General features: G+C 35.5%; 4 long non-coding RNA genes across 4 annotated transcripts in view; all 4 read left to right on the top strand.

Moving 5' to 3' along the window:
• The first annotated feature begins 5,780 nt into the window (after nucleotides 1-5,780).
• Nucleotides 5,781-7,561, top strand: LOC141627380 (uncharacterized). Its single transcript, XR_012536954.1, has 2 exons — nucleotides 5,781-5,868; nucleotides 7,360-7,561. It is a non-coding gene; the product is annotated as an uncharacterized LOC141627380 (long non-coding RNA).
• Nucleotides 7,562-8,451: 890 nt separating this feature from the next.
• LOC141626488 (uncharacterized) lies at nucleotides 8,452-11,302 on the top strand. The gene is made up of 3 exons (XR_012536070.1): nucleotides 8,452-8,957; nucleotides 9,056-9,163; nucleotides 10,932-11,302. It is a non-coding gene; the product is annotated as an uncharacterized LOC141626488 (long non-coding RNA).
• A 669-nt stretch (nucleotides 11,303-11,971) lies between these two features.
• On the top strand, nucleotides 11,972-15,871 carry LOC141633107 (uncharacterized). The gene is made up of 3 exons (XR_012537913.1): nucleotides 11,972-12,103; nucleotides 13,797-13,883; nucleotides 15,348-15,871. It is a non-coding gene; the product is annotated as an uncharacterized LOC141633107 (long non-coding RNA).
• Nucleotides 15,872-18,282: 2,411 nt separating this feature from the next.
• Nucleotides 18,283-23,226, top strand: part of LOC141626851 (uncharacterized) — a 35,554-nt gene continuing 30,610 nt past the window's right edge. Inside the window, exon 1 of the long non-coding RNA XR_012536435.1 lies at nucleotides 18,283-18,465. This is a non-coding gene — a long non-coding RNA (uncharacterized LOC141626851). The remainder of the gene's footprint in view (nucleotides 18,466-23,226) is intronic.

The following is a 23,226-nucleotide window of genomic DNA, read 5'->3' as shown; positions in this document are numbered from 1 at the left end:
TAATTAAACATGTGAAATAGCTCTGATACCAACTGTGACACCCCCATTTATTGCGGAAAAGTAAACACGTAATTCTACAGAAAAACTGGTAGGATATGTTTGTAATTGGTTCAATTAGCCAAAAACCTGTAATTTCAAACGAACTACTTTACATGCCATAGCTAACGATAAGAAAATGTAATGATACAAACCCAAAATAGAAAAGGGAGACATATGTCCCTAAAAAGTATGTGACATAAAAAGGGTTTAAGGTCACAATGAAATAAAACCAGTCTAGGTCCCAAGGTTACTTTGCTCGCTAGCTCGTCCATGTACCCCATATATGCATCACCTACCTGTCATTCGCATTTTATACAAATACGAAAGCCACAGTCAGTGGGGAGTAACTCCGAGTTCTCCCAGCCACGAAATGTCATAATTAATATAACATGTAAACATAAGAATATGAATACGAATCACACAATGCCTTAGCATATAAATGCTAGACAATCGTGCTTATCATGTGAACAACAATATAACAACACATAGTCCTAGCATGTGAATACTAGACCGACTCATACTACACTATCATGTGAATCACATAACATCCAGGAATCCAAACTCTATCAACCATAGCCGGCTTGCATCTCACCTTCTATGATTCATAGAATCACCATACAAGAAAGGGCAATATATCAAAGACAGGCATAAGTTCTTAGTCCCGTCAATAGTCACTTTGTAACTCAAGTCTATACCACGAGGTAGGGAAGGTAATCGAACCGGTATCTTGGCTCAGCGGTTACTATTAAGAAAACATGGCCAAGAGACAACACAACCCTAGCCTAAAATCTGCATAGACCTAGACATGCGGATACACACCACCGCACCCAAGACTCACAACGTTTTTTAAAACAAAGTGAAGTGAGTACCCTAAGGACACCACCGAAGGGTCGGCTAGTACTTAAGCTGACCCCATACTATCAAAATTAGTACCTGAGGTCATGCCCCAACTTGGATAAACATCCACTAGTCAGGAACACAAAGGCTATCAAGCAGTGAACATATACTCGTCAGAGACTATAAAGACCTATCTATGATGAAGGCCGAAATACTCACCTAGGACCTAGTCACAGCTAGTCCCAGCTTGAATATTTTAGCCCACACCACCCAAAACTCACCACATAAGTCAAGTAAGACACCCACTTAACCTTAAGAGGGCAAAAAGTTCTACTTACCAACATAAATTCTAACATTCTATCATGTGAAAGCTATATAAATGTCTATTTACAGCATACAATCCCAACAGTTCCTCAATAAGAATTCAATACTAACTTCCAATTCTAGCAATTAACAATATAAAAGGCTTCAGGGAAAACTAGGGCCATTTCTACAAAATAAGAAGCTATTTAAATTCAACTAACTAAATAAGAAGCTATTTAAATTCAATTAACTACACATGTGAAATAGAGATATAATAAATGGCCTAAAACAAGAAAAAGGCCGATTATCTAATTCATTCAACCGAATTTTTACCCGCAACCCCACCCTACGGCAGTGCACGGGTCAAATTGCGGTGACCAATCACTCAATTAATCGACATCGCATCGATCAAAGGGACTAAGGCTCGGTTTTACACAATCAACAAAACATTACAATTATCACTATAAAATTCATTTTGAGCCTATTAATTACAATTTCAATTTACAAACTATCCTAACATGTGATAATTATCAACCACCTAAACACTTATCAAACAACAAACACAACATCAACTACTAATGTGACATTAATTTCCGTCTCATATTTTATATAACGATAATTCGTTAATATCGTCCTTTCACATAATTATTTTAGGTGACTCATATGGGGTTGAAGATGAAGAGTAAGATTTAGGATCTTATGTTGTAGTCTCTTTGTGTTTGCTCTTTGTTAGGTACTAACCTGTTTGTTGATTGTCATTTAATAATTGTTGCGTTCTTGGGTCAATGACCGTGAGCTTATCTATAGCTAATGGAATTATTACCCTTATTATAAAAAAAAAGAAAATTTGAACTAAAGGTTTTGAAAATATTTTAATGTTTTTCACTGGTTTTAACGTCAATTAGTGTTAAAGCTTGTTATTGGAGACGTCTGATAATTAGTTTTATCATTTGTTGGTGTAAAAATGTATTTTTATGTCTTTGAATTGGAATATTGATATTCTTGAGTGATCGCCAAGAGTATCTCCGTTCCATTGAAAGGACACTTATATTTTAAGAAGATCAAGATTTAGTGCCTTTTGCTGAGGATTGAAGATTTGTTCAACCTTTGAAGAATGCTTTTACTTCCTTGCAGATGTTTCTCGTTCTTTTTGTATCTCGCCTTATTCTTAATCTCTTGGTGCTTATCCTCCTTCTAAACTCCCTTCGAGTTTACTTTAAAAGCTACGCTTGTACTCCTAACTTGTCTTTTGTTCCTTGCTTATCCTCCCTTAACGCCATTAGATAGTACTCTTTCTTTTGAGGAATGTTGATCCTGGTTGGAAAATTCGACTTTTGAGGAGATTGTTTGTGTCGACCCTTAACCCTGGCTTTGAGAAGTCGTGATGTTAGAAAGACTTAGGTAAGGTGATGAGACATACTTAGTGATTCTTATACCTAGTTCCTTGAATAAGTAAGTCGAGTTGTGATTGGCTTCCATAATCACTTTGGACATGAGAGTTTGATAATGGGTATGACCATATGAGAAAAGCTAATGTGGGATTATTAGTTGGCTCTTGAGAGTTCTTGAGTTGAGAGAGATTTAGTATTGAGAAGAATTTGTTAACCCTATAGTTGTATAAACCTTGAGGTCGCATTGAGTACTTGAGATGATGGGATGATGTCGTAGCTGAGTGTAGCTGAGTGTAGTTCCGCTTTTGGGAATCCTTGATAAGTAAAAGGATAGAGAAACTTGAGATCCTATTGATTTTTCAGATTTTGGGGTTTTACTTTTTGAGAAACCCATGGTTGACACTAGTTGGATATGAGTATAGCTTTGTTGGAAACCTTGACCAGTTGACCTTGATCTTGTGGAAGATGTTGGTGGATGTTTGGGGATTTGGAGTGATGAAGTCACACTTATAGTGGAGTACCATGTTTTAGGGGATAAATTAGGATGAAGTAACATAAATGATTTGAGGAAATCCTTGGAAGTGTTTTGGTCATAAGTTTTGTCGTTGGGAAGTTTTCGAAACCGTTTAGGCTGATGTTGTTATTTGAGATTCGAGTACTTGGCGTTTCCTTCTTGTCTAATTTTCTTTTCTCCTTGATCATGAGCGTTACCGTTCATACCTTCTTTCCTCGCTTCATCTTGCTCCTCCTTTAAGTTTGACACTCGTATCTGGTGAAACTCTATCTTTGACATCCTTGTAAATTTGACTTCAATTCTTATCCCTAGGATGTTCATCATACCTCTTTTGTTGGTTAAGCTTGAACCCTCTTAGCATACTTGTATCTATGATGTCTAACTTACTTTTCATTTCACACAATTTCTAAATATTTAAAACTACTATTTTTGGTTCGTTGTTAAAAATTTATGTTACCCTCACAAAATTTTCCCTACTTGTAAAGATTTGGAAAATAAAAATTCGATTTGATTCTCTAATTGTTCTTTGAGTATAGACTTCCTTATCATGGTTTTGAGTTGCTAAACCTGAGATTTTTGTAAATTTTATCCAATTTCTATTAACCTTGGTCTATTTATGACTTCTTTGTCAAAGTTTAATATGATATTTTCAGGAATTTGATTCCCCTTTGAGTTTAAAGGTGAAACCTTTATTTCCATTTTGGCTTTTGCAAAAGAAAATTTGAATGGATTTCCTTTTCTTTTGATTTTAACGTTGATCGGATATTAGAACTAGTTATTAGAAACGTTTAATAACTTGTTCTACTCTTGTCGACGAGTGATTTTCGGTTTTAAATTTGTCTTTGACTTGGAAAGTTAGCGCTCTTGTGTGCACGACAAGGGCAATTTCGTTCCATGAATGAGACTTATACATTTGAAAACTTTTCATTAATGTTTCTGAAAGTATTTTGATTTTCGATTTATACAAATGATTTGCCTTTGACCTTATCTTGGATTTGGAATGTGATGTTCTTGAATGCGCAACGAGAGCACTTCCGTTCCTTTGATGAGAATCGTTCATTTCGGAAAATTTTATTTGAAACTTTTGAAAGAATTTTGATTCTTACGATAAATAACCTTTAAAATGTTTTGGTTACCGATTCCAATTCCAGTTTTATTTTTATAACCTTTCATTTAGACTTTCAAGTTTCGAGGACGAAACTTTTTAAAAGATGGGGTGATTGTAACACCCGTATTTTATTAAGTTGGATAAAATTCTTTTAATTGCTATTTTGAATTTAATTACATCATTTGACGATTTATATATATATATGCTTAGCTAATTAATTAATTTCATCATAAGTCGATACGTTAATTTTAATATTCATTAATAAGTTTATTTAAAGTTAGTTCGAGTTTATTGAAATTAGTTCGAGTTTATTTATTTAATAATTTCCGTTTCTTTACGAGTCCTTATGAAAGTTGTTTTAAGTGAACCCGAGATGGATTTTGGGAACAAAACCGTCCAATTAGCTATTTTGAGCTTATTTCACTAAAATAGCAATTTTTATTAATATCCGTTAGTTTCGTAAAAATCGCTAATAATTCCGATTCAAGCTGATATCGTATTATTTCCGTTAACTAGCTGAGTTTATTTTATTTTCACTCATTAAATTTATTTATTATTGATTCCGTTTTATTACTGAAACTTTTACTTAAATCGGTTAAATTTAACTCGAAACGATTTTAATAACGATCGAAGTTTCTTAACGACGAAGAAACGTACGTATAATAAATAGCGAGGCTAGCGGTGCTTGTCTCATTTATAAACAACGCACGCTTTGTTTTCTTCTTCTTCCTTCTTTTTCCTTCCTTTTAAATCTTGTTCTTTGAAATTTGATCTGTTGATCGACGTTGGTACTTCGTTCCTTATCCGTTTTCAACTATTTTTGTTCCATAGCGCTCCTTTCGTCGTTCTCGTCAATCCGTTGTAAGTAAAATTCATTTTCGTTATGTATTTTTACAAACCCAATTTATATTTTTAGCTTTGTTTATTATGAGACGGTGTATAATTATATATTGGGATCATTATGGATGTTAATTAGTCAGTTGTATAGTTGAGACGGTGTATACTGAAATGTGGAGATGATTGAGACGGTGTATACTGACCTCTAGGGATCATTTGGGACGCTAGCTAGTAAGTGGTATATTTAAGACGGTGTATATTGACATGTAGGGATTGTTTTGGGATGCTATTTGGGATCTTGTTTAGTTGTGGTATTGTGCGATGATTAGGATTTTTTTTGAGTCCGCTTTGCAGTACTTTGAGACATTTTGGGACTTTTTTTGACTCGGTTTAGGACTGGTTTAGGATTGATTGAACTGTTTTTGGTACCGATTTTGTGCGACCTTCCGATTTTTTTGGGACATCGAAATGGAGGCCGTGTGGGCTGTTTTGGCCTCGGTTTTGGGAGCCGTGACAGTGAGTTGGGCTCGATTTTGGGACGGATAAAATGGTGCTTTATGGGACTATTTCTAGGGCGTAAAAGTTGTGACAATTTTCTGGGTATGCCAGCAAAAGGGAGGGTCATAATGGTTTATGAACATAAGACAATAGCTAATGAATATGATTTACATGTTTTGATTTAAATTAATTTCCGTCTCATATTTTATATAACGATAATTCGTTAATATCGTCCCTTCACATAATTATTTTAGGTGGCTCATATGGGGTTGAAGATGAAGAGTAATTTTGGGGTTTTAGAAGCTTTCTCAAGTTTTTACTTGTCTCTTTGCTAGCGTAAGGTAACTATTCCGAGTTACTCGACGAATTAATGTCACATTAGTAGTTAATGTGTGCCTGTTGTTTGATAAGTGTTTAGGTGAATGAATAATGTTAGTAGTAAAGATAATAAGGATGGTAAAATTGTGCTCATATTAATAGTTATCACATGTTAGGATAGTTTACAAAATGAAATTGTAATTAATAGGCTCAAATGAATTTTATAGCGATAATTGTAATGTTTTGTTGATTGTGCCGAAAAACGAGCCTTAGTCCCTTTGACGATGCGATGTCGATTAATTGAGTGATTGGTCACCGCAATTTGACCCGTACCGTCGCAGGTGGGGTTGCGGGTAAAAATTCGGTTGGATGAAATTTTGAATGAATTAGATAGTCGGCCTTTTTCTTGTTTTAGGCCATTCATTATATTTTTATCTCACATGTGTAATTAGTTGATTTAAGTAGCTTCTTATATTGTAGAAATGGCCCTAGTTTCCCCTGAAGCCTTTAATATGGTTACTATTGTTAGAATTAGAAATTAGTATTGAATACTTATTGAGGATTCTGTTGGGATTGTATGCTGTAAATAGACATTTATATAGCTTTCACATGATAGAATGTTAGAATTTATGTTGGTAAGTAGGACTTTTTGCCCTCTTAAGGTTAAGTGGGTGTCTTACTTGACGTATGTGGTGAGTTTTGGGTGGTGTGGGCTAAAATATTCAAGCTGGGACTAGCTGTGACTAGGTCCTAGGTGAGTATTTCGGCCTTCATCATAGATAGGTCTTTATAGTCTCTGACGAGTATATGTTCACTGCTTGATAGCCTTTGTGTTCCTGACTAGTGGATGTTTATCCAAGTTGGGGCATGACCTCAGGTACTAATTTTGATAGTATGGGGTCAGCTTAAGTACTAGCCGACCCTTCGGTGGTGTCCTTAGGGTACTCACTTCACTTTGTTTTAAAAAAAGTTGTGAGTCTTGGGTGCGGTGGTGTGTATCCGCATGTCTAGGTCTGCGCAGATTTTAGGCTAGGGTTGTGTTGTCTCTTGGCCATGTTTTCTTAATAGTAACCGCTGAGCCAAGATACCGGTTCGATTACCTTCCCTACCTCGTGGTATAGACTTGAGTTACAAAGTGACTATTGACGGGACTAAGAACTTATGCCTGTCTTTGATATATTGCCCTTTCTTGTTTGGTGATTCTATGAATCATAGAAGGTGAGATGCAAGCCGGCTATGGTTGATAGAGTTTGGATTCCTGGATGTTATGTGATTCACATGATAGTGTAGTATGAGTCGGTCTAGTATTCACATGCTAGGACTATGTGTTGTTATATTGTTGTTCACATGATAAGCACGATTGTCTAGCATCTATATGCTAAGGCAGTGTGTGATTCGTATTCATATTATTATGTTTACATGTTATATTAATTATGACATTTCGTGGCTGGGAGAACTCGGAGTTACTCCCCACTGACTGTGGCTTTCGTATTTGTATAAAATGCGAATGACAGGTAGGTGATGCATATATGGGGTACATGGACGAGCTAGCGAGCAAAGTAACCTTGGGACCTAGACTGGTTTTATTTCATTGTGACCCTTAAACCCTTTTTATGTCACATACATTTTAGGGACATATGTCTCCCTCTTTTTCTTTGGTTTGTATCACTTTATTCTCGCAGCTTTAGTATAGTTATGTAAATTAGTCTGTTAGCATTTGCAGGTGTTGGCATCCTCCTTCTGGAAATGTTTGTGAATGGTTTAGAAAAGTTTTAAAAATAACAGGTTTTAATTAGTTGAACCAATTACAAACATATCCTGTCAGTTTTTCCGTAGAATTACGTGTTTACTTTTCCGCAATAAGTGAGGGTGTCAAAGTTGGTATCAGAGCATATTTGCTCCCGACGCACGTTTGTGCACCCCAATATAAATAACTTGACCTTAAAATAATAAACTCCCTTCCCATATATTTTGCTAAAATACACATAGAAATTATGAGTGTATTACTTAACCAGCAACTTAGGAGCAAAGTTGTACCTCTAGTCCGAGTTCTTTGGCGTTGTGGAAATGTCGAAGAAGAGACTTGGGAGACTGAAGCTTCTATGTTAGCTAAATATCCTGAATTATTCTCGTAAGGTATTCTTTTTCTTACTCTTTTTCCGAGTTCTAAGCCTTGTATAATCATATTGGTAAAGATAGTATTCTTACTATAGAATTTTAAACTAAAAGTTTGAAAATGCTTTTATGATTTTCAATGGTTTTAACATTAGTGAATGTTGAATCTCGTTGTTGGTGACGTCCCAATAATGGGTTTTCTCATTTATTGGTGTAGAAATATTTTTTTTTATATCTTGATATGAATATGGATGTTCTTGTCTGATCAACAAGAGTATCACCGTTTCATTGAAAAGATACCTATATTTTCTTATAACTATAATTTCTCCTTCTAAGTTTCGAGGGCGAAACTTTTTAAAAGGAGGGGTGATTGTAACGCCCCGTAAATTTCGGACCGTTAATATATTTCAGAAATAATTTATTAATCAAAATAAAAGTGATAATTAAGTATTTAAAGTAAAAATAATTTAAAGAAATATAATTTTATTATATTTTGAAGAAAAGTATTTATTTTGATAGTTTTGAAATGTTTAAAAATAGTTTAAACCGTGAAAAATCTTTTATTTTGAAATAAGGGCGTATCGGGGGGAAAATGACAATTCGTTTGAACGTTGGGTAAACGAATTTGGAAATGGGTCGTGTGAATACTCAATTTTATTGTAATCTCGTGTTTAAAGACTTTGGACTTGACGGAATTTGCGTTTGACTTACGGATTTAACTATTATTGAAACGAGTCAAAACCGACTCGTTAAAAATCCCGACTAAAAATTCCGCACGTATTTTTTTATCCTTTCTTTTCCTCTTACACGGCATCCCCCCTCCCTTTTCTTTCTTTTTCTGTTTTTCCTACCGTCATCTCCTCCATCTTCAAAAAAATAAGAACAAAACACCATTAACATCAAAATCAAGCTTAAAATCGCCATAAAATCTTCGTTTCTTGTCCGTTTTTCGCGAAATTTACCTTTCCGGAATCCCCTCGCCACGATCTACAACTTAGTATGTTCTAATTTCAATTTTCATTAAGTTATTTTAAGACTATATTTCGGTAAATTCGGTATTTGTGTTTAATTTTTGTGTTTTTATTGTTTAATTAGGTGAAGGATTGGAAGACGAGTTCGGGGACTCGTATATTGTAGAGGATAGCGGTTAGTTGTGGTTAGGGTTTCGGTTTTGAGGATTAATTGCTCATTTTCTAGCTTAAGGTAACATATTTCGAGCTACTCGACGAATTATCGTCACATGTTTTTTGATTTTTGTATGTTTGGTGAATTTTTGTTTGGGTAGTAATTTTTCACATGTTAAACTTAGTTGCATGCAAGCTTAATTTGTGCCTTTTGGTAGTTTAAATTATCAAAATTGAATTGGGGACGATTAATTAATTTTTAGACGGTCTTATAATGTATAAAAATGAAAAAAAAAGAGAGAGAGAAATTGTCCAATGGGCCCGAGCAAAGGCCGGCAGGCCGTGGCAGGCCCGTGGTAGGCCCACGGCTAGCCATGGTTGGCCCGGGTTGGTCCGTGCTTGTTTCGCGGGTTTTCGTGCAATCTTGGTCTTTCCTAAGGTTAATTAATATTAGAATAGTATAAGTAACAAAAGGGTAGTAATTTGAATTGAAGCATACTAGTAACAAATATTATGTTAACGGAAAAATTGTGCTTATATTAATAGTTATCACATGTTAGGATAGTTTACAAAATGAATTTTATAGCTATAATTGTAATGCTTTGTTGATTGTCTTGGCGAGCCTTAGTCCCTTTGACCGATGCGATGTCGATTAATTGAGTGATTGGTCAGCCGCAATTTGACCCGCACTGTCCGCAGTGGCTGGGGTTGCGGGTAAAAATTCGGTTGAATGAATTAGATAATCGGCCTTTTTCTTGTTTTAGGCCATTTATTATATCTCTATTTCACATGTTTAATTAGTTGAATTTAAATAGTTTCTTATTTAGTTAGTTGAATTTAAATAGCTTCTTATTTTGTAGTAATGGCCCTAGTTTCCCCTAAAGCCTTTTATATTGTTATAATTGCTAGGATTGGAAATTAGTATTGAATTCTTATTGAGGAACTGTTGGGATTGTATCTTTGTAAATAGACATTTATATAGCTTTCACATGATAGAATGTTAGAATTTATGTTGGTAAGTAGGACTTTTTGCCCTCTTAAGGTTAAGTGGGTGTCTTACTTGACTTATGTGGTGAGTCTTGGGTGGTGTGGGCTAAAATATTCAAGCTGGGACTAGCTGTGACTAGGTCCTAGGTGAGTATTTCGGCCTTCATCATAGATAGGTCTTTATAGTCTCCCGACGAGTATATGTTCAACTTTGCTTGATAGCCTTTGTGTTTCTGACTAGTGGATGTTTATCCAAGTTGGGGCATGACCTCAGGTACTAATTTTGATAGTATGGGGTCAGCTTAAGTACTAGCCGACCCTTCGGTGGTGTCCTTAGGGTACTCACTTCACTTTGTTTTAAAAAAAACGTTGTGAGTCTTGGGTGCGGTGGTGTGTATCCGCATGTCTAGGTCTCAAGATTTTAGGCTAGGGTTGTGTTGTCTCTTGGCCATGTTTTCTTAATAGTAACCGCTGAGCCAAGATACCGGTTCGATTACCTTCCCTACCTCGTGGTATAGACTTGAGTTACAAAGTGACTATTGACGGGACTAAGAACTTATGCCTGTCTTTGTTATATTGCCCTTTCTTGTATGGTGATTTTATGAACTGTAATAGGTGAGATGTAAGCCGGTTACAGTTGATAAAGTTTGGATTACTATTTGTTATCTGATTCACATGATAGTTTAGTTTGGTCAGTTTAGGGGTCATTTGTTAGAATACATGCAAAGTAAATGGTTTATCAAATTGTTTACATGTTACAGTACATGTTACATTAATTTTGACGATTCGTGGCTGGGAGGACTCGAAGTTACTCCCCACTGAATTGTGGCTTTCGTGTTTGTATAAAATGTGATTGACAGGTTGTTGATGCTTAGTTGGGTGTCACAGACGGCTAGTGAGCAAGGAACCTTGGACCTAGTTTTGGCTATTTTATTAGACAACCTTTTACACTTTTGGTTTGTATATAATTCGAAGGGACATATGTCTCCCTTTCTATTTTTGGTTTGTATCATTATATTTCCGCGTCTTTAGTTATATATGTAAGTTAGTTTATCAGCTGTTGCAGGGTTATGACACTCTTCTTGAGTTGGAATTGGTTGTGAATGGTTTAGTTAGAAAATTTTTTGAAATTGCAGGTTTTTGGACTAGTTGAACCATTTACAAACATATCCTACCAGTTTTTCTGTAGAATTTACGTATATAATTAAGGCTAGATTTAAGGGTGTCACAGTTGGTTGTGTAACACCCCGTATTTTATTAAGTTGGATAAAATTCTTTTAATTGCTATTTTGAATTTAATTACATCATTTAACGATTTATATATATATGCTTAGCTAATTAATTAATTTCATCATAATTCGATACGTTAATTTTAATAATCATTAATAAGTTTATTTAAAATTAGTCCGAGTTTATTTATTTAATAATTTCCGTTTCTTTACGAGTCCTTATGAAAGTTGTTTTAAGTAAACCCGAGATGGATTTTGGGAACAAAACCGTCCAATTAGCTATTTTGAGCTTATTTCACTAAATTAGCAATTTTTATTAATATCCGTTAGTTTTGTAAAAATCGCTAATAATTCCGATTCAAGCTGATATCGTATTATTTCCGTTAACTAGCTGAGTTTATTTTATTTTCACTCATTAAATTTATTTATTATTAATTTCGTTTTATTACTGAAACTTTTATTAAAAACCGATTTTATTAACTCGAAACGGTTTTAAAAACGAACGAAATTACTTAACGATGAAGAAACGTACGTATAATTAGAAGCTAGCAAGCTAGCTGGTGTATCATTATTATTATTATTATTATTATTATTATTGTTGTTGTTGATGATGTACCGTCACTTTTCCCCCTTCCATTTTCTTTATTTTTTTTCTGTGTCATTCGCTCAACAGCAACAACAACAATCAACAGCTCCATCACCTATTTTCCGATCATTCAAACCTCAGATCCCGCCTCCATTCTCAACCAAATTCCGTAATTTTTGTACCATTCTCTTCCCCTTTCCTTCCTCCTCCTTTTAAGGTAAGAAAGTCTCCTTTTTGTAGTGGTTTCGTCTTTCGCCGCCTTATAAAAGTGTCGTCTTTTAGCTTCTTTATTCCGTTTTCTTGCTCTTTTGTCAATAGTTATCGGTGTAGTTGGTTAATTAACACCTTATTAGCTGTTGGTAATTAGTACTCTATATCCGTCTCAATCATTTGTTTTTAATTATTTGTGAGTGCTATTTTAATCGAATGTACACAAATGACTGTGACGGAAGGGGTATGAGAAACGAGTAACTAGTCTCCAGTACTCATTTGTCATCGTTGTTTCAGTTAATTGAGATTCGTTTTGGGGATATGTTGCCCAATTTAGCTTGATGGCCGAAAATTGATATTATTAGTTAGGTGCACATCTTTTTATTGCAAATTGGGTTTTCGGTAATACGGGGCAATGCGTTAGATTAAGTGTTTGAGGGAGTAGTGCTGGAGACAAGTTGGAGATAATAATTGTGTGAATTAGTAGTGTGGTACATATGGGATTCGTATGGAGCCAACATAAACACAAGAGTTTGATTTATGAAACACATGTGGGTACAATTGAATAGTGTGATAATTAATTGTCAGGATTACCGCTTTTGAGATTAGTATTTAAGATATCATTCGACTTTGAGTTGATATTACGGGAAGTGAGAATTTGTCAACTTGAAAAGTTATTAGTTAGTATTGTTGATTATTTTGGTACGGAATAGCTGCTGTTGGTAATGGCACTTTAAGCGAGAAACTTGGTCATTAAGAATGGAGGATTATAATGAGGACCAAAGCATTTGAATGTATCAGCTTATGCATTATGCTAAGAAAAATTAGTCAACTGCACGTTATTATTGTGGTAAGTAATATTGAGGATTGAACTTTCTTCTTTTCAGTTGTTAAGCTTTTGTTGATAAGCCTGAGGTGAGATAAGTTTGGTATTGGTGTAGCATTGATTAATCTTGATTAATGTTGGATTGGAAAGTAATACAGTTGTTTGCAATTAGCGGCTAATGGATCGAGGATTATTGGTTTATGTGAAAGAAAAGTTTGGTAACTGATTGATCTTGACTTTATGGTCATGCTAGTTGGTAATTACACGTAGACTCGTATGGTCATAATTTGGGGAAATTTTCATAATTGAATGTTCATGTGGTGTTGGTTTGAGACGGTTTTATACGAGTTTTACTTATCCGTTTTGAGAAAAGTTGGTACCTTTGGATTCTTGGTGGAGTGGGGAATCATGTTGGATAATTTAATTGAATGGATACTATCATTTTAATGCTTAAAATTTCGTCTTAAGACGGTCACAAATGAGCTTCTTTAATAGTGAAAATGGGTTTTGTCGAGCAGTTTTAGCGGGCTGTTTTGACGGGTTTCTTTATGTTAATATGAACCAACCTCTTAGCTAACGTCTCAAGTACATGTACATGTTGGGTTTGGGTCTTTTGTTTGGGTGGTATCCGTCGTGGTTTGGCCTAGGAAACCGTCCTAAGACGGCTGGACAGTAGGGTGTAGCCTGGCCGTGGCCTAGGCAGTGGCCTGGCCGTGGCCTAGGCAGTGGCCTGGCTAAGTCGCGAGTTTGGGCCGTATCTATAAATTGTTTTGACGCTAGTTTGGTTTATTTAAAATATAATTAAATTAATTTCCGTCTCATATTTTATATAACGATAATTCGTTAATATCGTCCTTTCACATAATTATTTTAGGTGACTCATATGGGGTTGAAGATGAAGAGTAATTTTGGGGTTTTAGAAGCTTTCTCAAGTTTTTACTTGTCTCTTTGCTAGCGTAAGGTAACTATTCCGAGTTACTCGACGAATTAATGTCACATTAGTAGTTGATGTTGTGTTTGTTGTTTGATAAGTGTTTAGGTGGTTGATAATTATCACATGTTAGGATAGTTTGTAAATTGAAATTGTAATTAATAGGCTCAAAATGAATTTTATAGTGATAATTGTAATGTTTTGTTGATTGTGCCGAAAACTGAGCCTTAGTCCCTTTGACTGATGCGATGTCAGTTAATTGAGTGATTGGTCAGCCGCAATTTGACCCGTACCTGTCGCAGGGCTGGGGTTGCGGGTAAAAATTCGGTTGAATGAATTAGATAATCGGCCTTTTTCTTGTTTTAGGCCATTTATTATATCTCTATTTCACATGTGTAGTTAATTGAATTTAAATAGCTTCTTATTTAGTTAGTTGAATTTAAATAGCTTCTTATTTTGTAGAAATGGCCCTAGTTTTCCCTGAAGCCTTTTATATTGTTAATTGCTAGAATTGGAAGTTAGTATTGAATTCTTATTGAGGAACTGTTGGGATTGTATGCTGTAAATAGACATTTATATAGCTTTCACATGATAGAATGTTAGAATTTATGTTGGTAAGTAGAACTTTTTGCCCTCTTAAGGTTAAGTGGGTGTCTTACTTGACTTATGTGGTGAGTTTTGGGTGGTGTGGGCTAAAATATTCAAGCTGGGACTAGCTGTGACTAGGTCCTAGGTGAGTATTTCGGCCTTCATCATAGATAGGTCTTTATAGTCTCCTCGACGAGTATATGTTCACTGCTTGATAGCCTTTGTGTTCCTGACTAGTGGATGTTTATCCAAGTTGGGGCATGACCTCAGGTACTAATTTTGATAGTATGGGGTCAGCTTAAGTACTAGCCGACCCTTCGGTGGTGTCCTTAGGGTACTCACTTCACTTTGTTTTAAAAAAGTTGTGAGTCTTGGGTGCGGTGGTGTGTATCCGCATGTCTAGGTCTGCGCAGATTTTAGGCTAGGGTTGTGTTGTCTCTTGGCCATGTTTTCTTAATAGTAACCGCTGAGCCAAGATACCGGTTCGATTACCTTCCCTACCTCGTGGTATAGACTTGAGTTACAAAGTGACTATTGACGGGACTAAGAACTTATGCCTGTCTTTGATATATTGCCCTTTCTTGTATGGTGATTCTATGAATCATAGAAGGTGAGATGCAAGCCGGCTATGGTTGATAGAGTTTGGATTCCTGGATGTTATGTGATTCACATGATAGTGTAGTATGAGTCGGTCTAGTATTCACATGCTAGGACTATGTGTTGTTATATTGTTGTTCACATGATAAGCACGATTGTCTAGCATTTATATGCTAAGGCATTGTGTGATTCGTATTCATATTCTTATGTTTACATGTTATATTAATTATGACATTTCGTGGCTGGGAGAACTCGGAGTTACTCCCCACTGACTGTGGCTTTCGTATTTGTATAAAATGCGAATGACAGGTAGGTGATGCATATATGGGGTACATGGACGAGCTAGCGAGCAAAGTAACCTTGGGACCTAGACTGGTTTTATTTCATTGTGACCTTAAACCCTTTTTATGTCACATACTTTTTAGGGACATATGTCTCCCTTTTCTATTTTGGGTTTGTATCATTACATTTTCTTATCGTTAGCTATGGCATGTAAAGTAGTTCGTTTGAAATTACAGGTTTTTGGCTAATTGAACCAATTACAAACATATCCTACCAGTTTTTCTGTAGAATTACGTGTTTACTTTTCCGCAATAAATGGGGGTGTCACAGTTGGTATCAGAGCATATTTGCTCCCGACGCACGTTTGTGCACCCCAATATAAATAACTTGACCTTCAAATAATAAACTTGAGAGATGGGTAGGATGGGTAGATTTAGGATCTTATGTTGTAGTCTCTTTGTGTTTGCTCTTTGTTAGGTACTAACATGTTTGTTGATTGTTATTTAATAATCGTTGCGTTCTTAGATCAATGACCGTGAGCTTATCTATAGCTAATGGGGTTATTACCCTTATTATAAAAAAAAATTTTGAACTAAAGGTTTTAAAAATATTTTAATGTTTTTCACTGGTTTTAACGTCAATTAGTGTTAAAGCTTGTTATTGGAGACGTCTGATAATTAGTTTTATCATTTGTTGGTGTAAAAATGTATTTTTATGTCTTTGGATTGGAATATTGATGTTCTTGAGTGATCGCCAAGAGTATCTCTGTTCCATTGAAAGGACACTTATATTTTACAAAGATCAAGATTTAGTGCCGATTGCTGAGGATTGAAGAATTGTTCAACCTTTGAAGAATGCTTCTACTTCCTTGAAGATGTTTCTCGTTCTTTTTGTATCTCGCCTTATTCTTAATCTCTTGGTGCCTATCCTTCTTCTAAACTCTCTATTCTTCTTCCTAGGAAGTTACATTTGTATCCTCCCAACTTGTCCTTTCACCCTTGCTAATTCTCCCTTAACGCCTTTTAGATAGTTATCTTTCTTTTGTGGGGTGTTAACCTTGGTTGGATAATTTGGCTGTGGAGTTGTTTCTGGTTGACCTATAACCCCGGTTTTGAGAAGTTGTGATATTGGAAGGACTTAGGTTGAGTGTTATACCTTAGGAGTAAACACGGAGTAAGGTTTATGATGTGATTTTGGAAAGAGATACCTTTAGGATGTTGATAGCCATACATAAATTGATGTTACCTTATGACATTGTTGTTTGAGATTTGAGTATCTGACTTTTCCTTGTTGTCTAATTTCCATTTCTCCTTGATCATGAGCGTTACCGTTCATACCTCCTTTCCTCGCTTCATCTTGCTCCTCCTTTAAGTTTGACACTCGTATCTTGTGAAACTCTATCTTTGACATCCTTGTAATTTTGACTTCAATTTTTACCCTATGAAAGTCATTATAGCTTTCTTGTGGCTTAAGTTTGAGCTCTCTTAACATACTTTGTTTTTATGCTATCTAAGTTACTTTCCTTTTTGTACAACTTCTAAACTTTCAAGCTACCAGTTTCGATTCATTCTTAAAAGTTTATGTCACTTCTGCAAACCTAACCTATTTTTGAAGACTTGAAAATGAAAATTTGATTTAGTTCCCTATTCCTTCCTTGAATATAAACTCATTTATCGTAATTTTAATTACTAGACCCGAAATTTCTTTAAATTTTATCCAATTTCTATTAACCTTGATCTATTTATGACTTCTTTGTCAAAGTTTAATATTATATTTCCGGAATTTCACTCCTCTTTTAGTTTAAAGGTGAAACCTTTATTTCTACTTTGGCTTTTTGCAAAAGAACATTTGAGGAGATTACCTTTCCCTTATTTTGATTTTAACGTTGATCGGATGTTAGAACTAGTTATTGGAAACGTTTGATAACTTGTTCTACGCTTGTCGGCGAATAGTATTTGTTTTAAACTTGTCTCTGACTTGGAAAGTTAACGTTCTTGTGTGCACGACAAGAGCAATTCCGTTCCATGAATGAGACTTATATTTTTGAAAACTCTTCATTAATGTTTTTGAAGGTATTTTGATTTTTGATTTATACAAATGATTTGCCTTTTGACCTTATCTTTGATTTGGAATGTGATGTTCTTGAATACGTAACGAGAACACTTTCGTTCCCTTGATGAGAATCTGGTTCTGTCGGAAAATTTTATTTGAAACTTTTGAAAGAATTTTGATTCTTACGATAAATAACCTTTAAAATGTTTTGGTTACCGATTCCAATTTCAGTTTTATTTTCATAACCTTCCATTTATACTTTCAAGTTTCGAGGACGAAACTTTTTAAAAGATGGGGTGATTGTAACACCCCGTATTTTATTAAGTTGGATAAAATTCTTTTAATTGCTATTTTGAATTTAATTACATCATTTAACGATTTATATATATATGCTTAGCTAATTAATTAATTTCATCATAATTCGATACGTTAATTTTAATAATCATTAATAAGTTTATTTAAAATTAGTCCGAGTTTATTTATTTAATAATTTCCGTTTCTTTACGAGTCCTTATGAAAGTTGTTTTAAGTAAACCCGAGATGGATTTTGGGAACAAAACCGTCCAATTAGCTATTTTGAGCTTATTTCACTAAATTAGCAATTTTTATTAATATCCGTTAGTTTTGTAAAAATCGCTAATAATTCCGATTCAAGCTGATATCGTATTATTTCCGTTAACTAGCTGAGTTTATTTTATTTTCACTCATTAAATTTATTTATTATTAATTTCGTTTTATTACTGAAACTTTTATTAAAAACCGATTTTATTAACTCGAAACGGTTTTAAAAGCGAACGAAATTACTTAACGATGAAGAAACGTACGTATAATTAGAAGCTAGCAAGCTAGCTGGTGTATCATTATTATTATTATTATTATTATTATTATTGTTGTTGTTGATGATGTACCGTCACTTTTCCCCCTTCCATTTTCTTTATTTTTTTTCTGTCATTCGCTCAACAGCAACAACAACAATCAACAGCTCCATCACCTATTTTCCGATCATTCAAACCTCAGATCCCGCCTCCATTCTCAACCAAATTCCGTAATTTTTGTACCATTCTCTTCCCCTTTCCTTCCTCCTCCTTTTAAGGTAAGAAAGTCTCCTTTTTGTAGTGGTTTCGTCTTTCGCCGCCTTATAAAAGTGTCGTCTTTTAGCTTCTTTATTCCGTTTTCTTGCTCTTTTGTCAATAGTTATCGGTGTAGTTGGTTAATTAACACCTTATTAGCTGTTGGTAATTAGTACTCTATATCCGTCTCAATCATTTGTTTTTAATTATTTGTGAGTGCTATTTTAATCGAATGTACACAAATGATCGTGATTTTAAAGGTATGAGAAACGAGTAACTAGTCTCCAGTACTCATTTGTCATCGTTGTTTCGATTAATTGAGATTCGTTTTGGGGATATGTTGCCCAATTTAGCTTGATGGCCGAAAATTGATATTATTAGTTAGGTGCACATCTTTTTATTGCAAATTGGGTTTTCGGTAATACGGGGCAATGCGTTAGATTAAGTGTTTGAGGGAGTAGTGCTGGAGACAAGTTGGAGATAATAATTGTGTGAATTAGTAGTGTGGTACATATGGGATTCGTATGGAGCCAACATAAACACAAGAGTTTGATTTATGAAACACATGTGGGTACAATTGAATAGTGTGATAATTAATTGTCAGGATTACCGCTTTTGAGATTAGTATTTAAGATATCATTCGACTTTGAGTTGATATTACGGGAAGTGAGAATTTGTCAACTTGAAAAGTTATTAGTTAGTATTGTTGATTATTTTGGTACGGAATAGCTGCTGTTGGTAATGGCACTTTAAGCGAGAAACTTGGTCATTAAGAATGGAGGATTATAATGAGGACCAAAGCATTTGAATGTATCAGCTTATGCATTATGCTAAGAAAAATTAGTCAACTGCACGTTATTATTGTGGTAAGTAATATTGAGGATTGAACTTTCTTCTTTTCAGTTGTTAAGCTTTTGTTGATAAGCCTGAGGTGAGATAAGTTTGGTATTGGTGTAGCATTGATTAATCTTGATTAATGTTGGATTGGAAAGTAATACAGTTGTTTGCAATTAGCGGCTAATGGATCGAGGATTATTGGTTTATGTGAAAGAAAAGTTTGGTAACTGATTGATCTTGACTTTATGGTCATGCTAGTTGGTAATTACACGTAGACTCGTATGGTCATAATTTGGGGAAATTTTCATAATTGAATGTTCATGTGGTGTTGGTTTGAGACGGTTTTATACGAGTTTTACTTATCCGTTTTGAGAAAAGTTGGTACCTTTGGATTCTTGGTGGAGTGGGGAATCATGTTGGATAATTTAATTGAATGGATACTATCATTTTAATGCTTAAAATTTCGTCTTAAGACGGTCACAAATGAGCTTCTTTAATAGTGAAAATGGGTTTTGTCGAGCAGTTTTAGCGGGCTGTTTTGACGGGTTTCTTTATGTTAATATGAACCAACCTCTTAGCTAACGTCTCAAGTACATGTACATGTTGGGTTTGGGTCTTTTGTTTGGGTGGTATCCGTCGTGGTTTGGCCTAGAAAACCGTCCTAAGACGGCCGGGACAAGAGGGGTGTAGCACAGCCGTGGCCTGGCAAAGCGTGGCCGGCCGTGGCCTAGGCGTTGGCCTTGGCTAAGTCGCGAGTTTGGGCCGTATCTATAAATTGTTTTGACGCTAGTTTGGTTTATTTAAAATATAATTAAATTAATTTCCGTCTCATATTTTATATAACGATAATTCGTTAATATCGTCCTTTCACATAATTATTTTAGGTGACTCATATGGGGTTGAAGATGAAGAGTAATTTTGGGGTTTTAGAAGCTTTCTCAAGTTTTTACTTGTCTCTTTGCTAGCGTAAGGTAACTATTCCGAGTTACTCGACGAATTAATGTCACATTAGTAGTTGATGTTGTGTTTGTTGTTTGATAAGTGTTTAGGTGGTTGATAATTATCACATGTTAGGATAGTTTGTAAATTGAAATTGTAATTAATAGGCTCAAAATGAATTTTATAGTGATAATTGTAATGTTTTGTTGATTGTGCAAAAATCGAGCCTTAGTCCCTTTGACCGATGCGATGTCGATTAATTGAGTGATTGGTCACCGCAATTTGACCCGCACTGTCGCAGGGGCTGGGGTTGCGGGTAAAAATTCGATTGAATGAATTAGATAATCGGCCTTTTTCTTGTTTTAGGCCATTTATTATATCTCTATTTCACATGTGTAGTTAATTGAATTTAAATAGCTTCTTATTTAGTTAGTTGAATTTAAATAGCTTCTTATTTTGTAGAAATGGCCCTAGTTTTCCCTGAAGCCTTTTATATTGTTAATTGCTAGAATTGGAAGTTAGTATTGAATTCTTATTGAGGAACTGTTGGGATTGTATGCTGTAAATAGACATTTATATAGCTTTCACATGATAGAATGTTAGAATTTATGTTGGTAAGTAGAACTTTTTGCCCTCTTAAGGTTAAGTGGGTGTCTTACTTGACTTATGTGGTGAGTTTTGGGTGGTGTGGGCTAAAATATTCAAGCTGGGACTAGCGTGACTAGGTCCTAGGTGAGTACTTCGGCCTTCATCATAGATAGGTCTTTATAGTCTCTGACGAGTATATGTTCACTGCTTGATAGCCTTTGTGTTCCTGACTAGTGGATGTTTATCCAAGTTGGGGCATGACCTCAGGTACTAATTTTGATAGTATGGGGTCAGCTTAAGTACTAGCCGACCCTTCGGTGGTGTCCTTAGGGTACTCACTTCACTTTGTTTTAAAAAACGTTGTGAGTCTTGGGTGCGGTGGTGTGTATCCGCATGTCTAGGTCTGCGCAGATTTTAGGCTAGGGTTGTGTTGTCTCTTGGCCATGTTTTCTTAATAGTAACCGCTGAGCCAAGATACCGGTTCGATTACCTTCCCTACCTCGTGGTATAGACTTGAGTTACAAAGTGACTATTGACGGGACTAAGAACTTATGCCTGTCTTTGATATATTGCCCTTTCTTGTATGGTGATTCTATGAATCATAGAAGGTGAGATGCAAGCCGGCTATGGTTGATAGAGTTTGGATTCCTGGATGTTATGTGATTCACATGATAGTGTAGTATGAGTCGGTCTAGTATTCACATGCTAGGACTATGTGTTGTTATATTGTTGTTCACATGATAAGCACGATTGTCTAGCATTTATATGCTAAGGCATTGTGTGATTCGTATTCATATTCTTATGTTTACATGTTATATTAATTATGACATTTCGTGGCTGGGAGAACTCGGAGTTACTCCCCACTGACTGTGGCTTTCGTATTTGTATAAAATGCGAATGACAGGTAGGTGATGCATATATGGGGTACATGGACGAGCTAGCGAGCAAAGTAACCTTGGGACCTAGACTGGTTTTATTTCATTGTGACCTTAAACCCTTTTTATGTCACATACTTTTTAGGGACATATGTCTCCCTTTTCTATTTTGGGTTTGTATCATTACATTTTCTTATCGTTAGCTATGGCATGTAAAGTAGTTCGTTTGAAATTACAGGTTTTTGGCTAATTGAACCAATTACAAACATATCCTACCAGTTTTTCTGTAGAATTACGTGTTTACTTTTCCGCAATAAATGGGGGTGTCACAGTACTTTGACACCCTCACTTATAGCGGAACACCCTCACTTATAGCGGAAAAGTAAACACGTAATTCTACGGAAAAACTGACAGGATATGTTTGTAATTGGTTCAACTAATTAAAACCTGTCATTTTTAAAACTTTTCTAAACCATTCACAAACATTTCCAGGAAGGAGGATGCCAACACCCGCAAATGCTAACGACTAATTTACATAACTATACTAAAGTTGCGAGAATAAAGTGATACAAACCAAAGAAAAAGAGGGAGACATATGTCCCTAAAATGTATGTGACATAAAAAGGGTTTAAGGGTCACAATGAAATAAAACCAGTCTAGGTCCCAAGGTTACTTTGCTCGCTAGCTCGTCCATGTACCCCATATATGCATCACCTACCTGTCATTCGCATTTTATACAAATACGAAAGCCACGGTCGGGGGGAGTAACTCCGAGTTCTCCTACCACGAAATGTCATAATTAATATAACATGTAAACATAAGAATATGAATATGAATAACACATCGCCTTAGCATATAGATGCTAGACAATCGTGCTTATCATGTGAACAACAATATAACAACACATAGTCCTAGCATGTGAATACTAGACCGACTCATACTACACTATCATGTGAATCACATAACATCCAGAATCCAAACTCTATCAACCATAGCCGGCTTGCATCTCACCTTCTATGATTCATAGAATCACCAAACAAGAAAGGGCAATATATCAAAGACAGGCATAAGTTCTTAGTCCCGTCAATAGTCACTTTGTAACTCAAGTCTATACCACGAGGTAGGGAAGGTAATCGAACCGGTATCTTGGCTCAGCGTTTACTATTAAGAAAACATGGCCAAGAGACAACACAACCCTAGCCTAAAATCACAGAGACCTAGACATGCGGATACACACCACCGCACCCAAGACTCACAACTTTTTTTAAAACAAAGTGAAGTGAGTACCCTAAGGACACCACCGAAGGGTCGGCTAGTACTTAAGCCGACCCCATACTATCAAAATTAGTACCTGAGGTCATGCCCCAACTTGGATAAACATCCACTAGTCAAGAACACAAAGGCTATCAAGCAGTGAACATATACTCGTCAGAGACTATAAAGACCTATCTATGATGAAGGCCGAAATACTCACCTAGGACCTAGTCACACTAGTCCCAAATTTGAATATTTTAGCCCACACCACCCAAAACTCACCACATACGT

The sequence above is a fragment of the Silene latifolia genome, chromosome Y, assembly GCF_048544455.1.
Source record: "Silene latifolia isolate original U9 population chromosome Y, ASM4854445v1, whole genome shotgun sequence".
Lineage (NCBI taxonomy): Eukaryota > Viridiplantae > Streptophyta > Magnoliopsida > Caryophyllales > Caryophyllaceae > Silene > Silene latifolia.
Note: the sequence above shows the minus strand (reverse complement) of the source record. Positions and strands in the feature narration are given on the sequence as shown.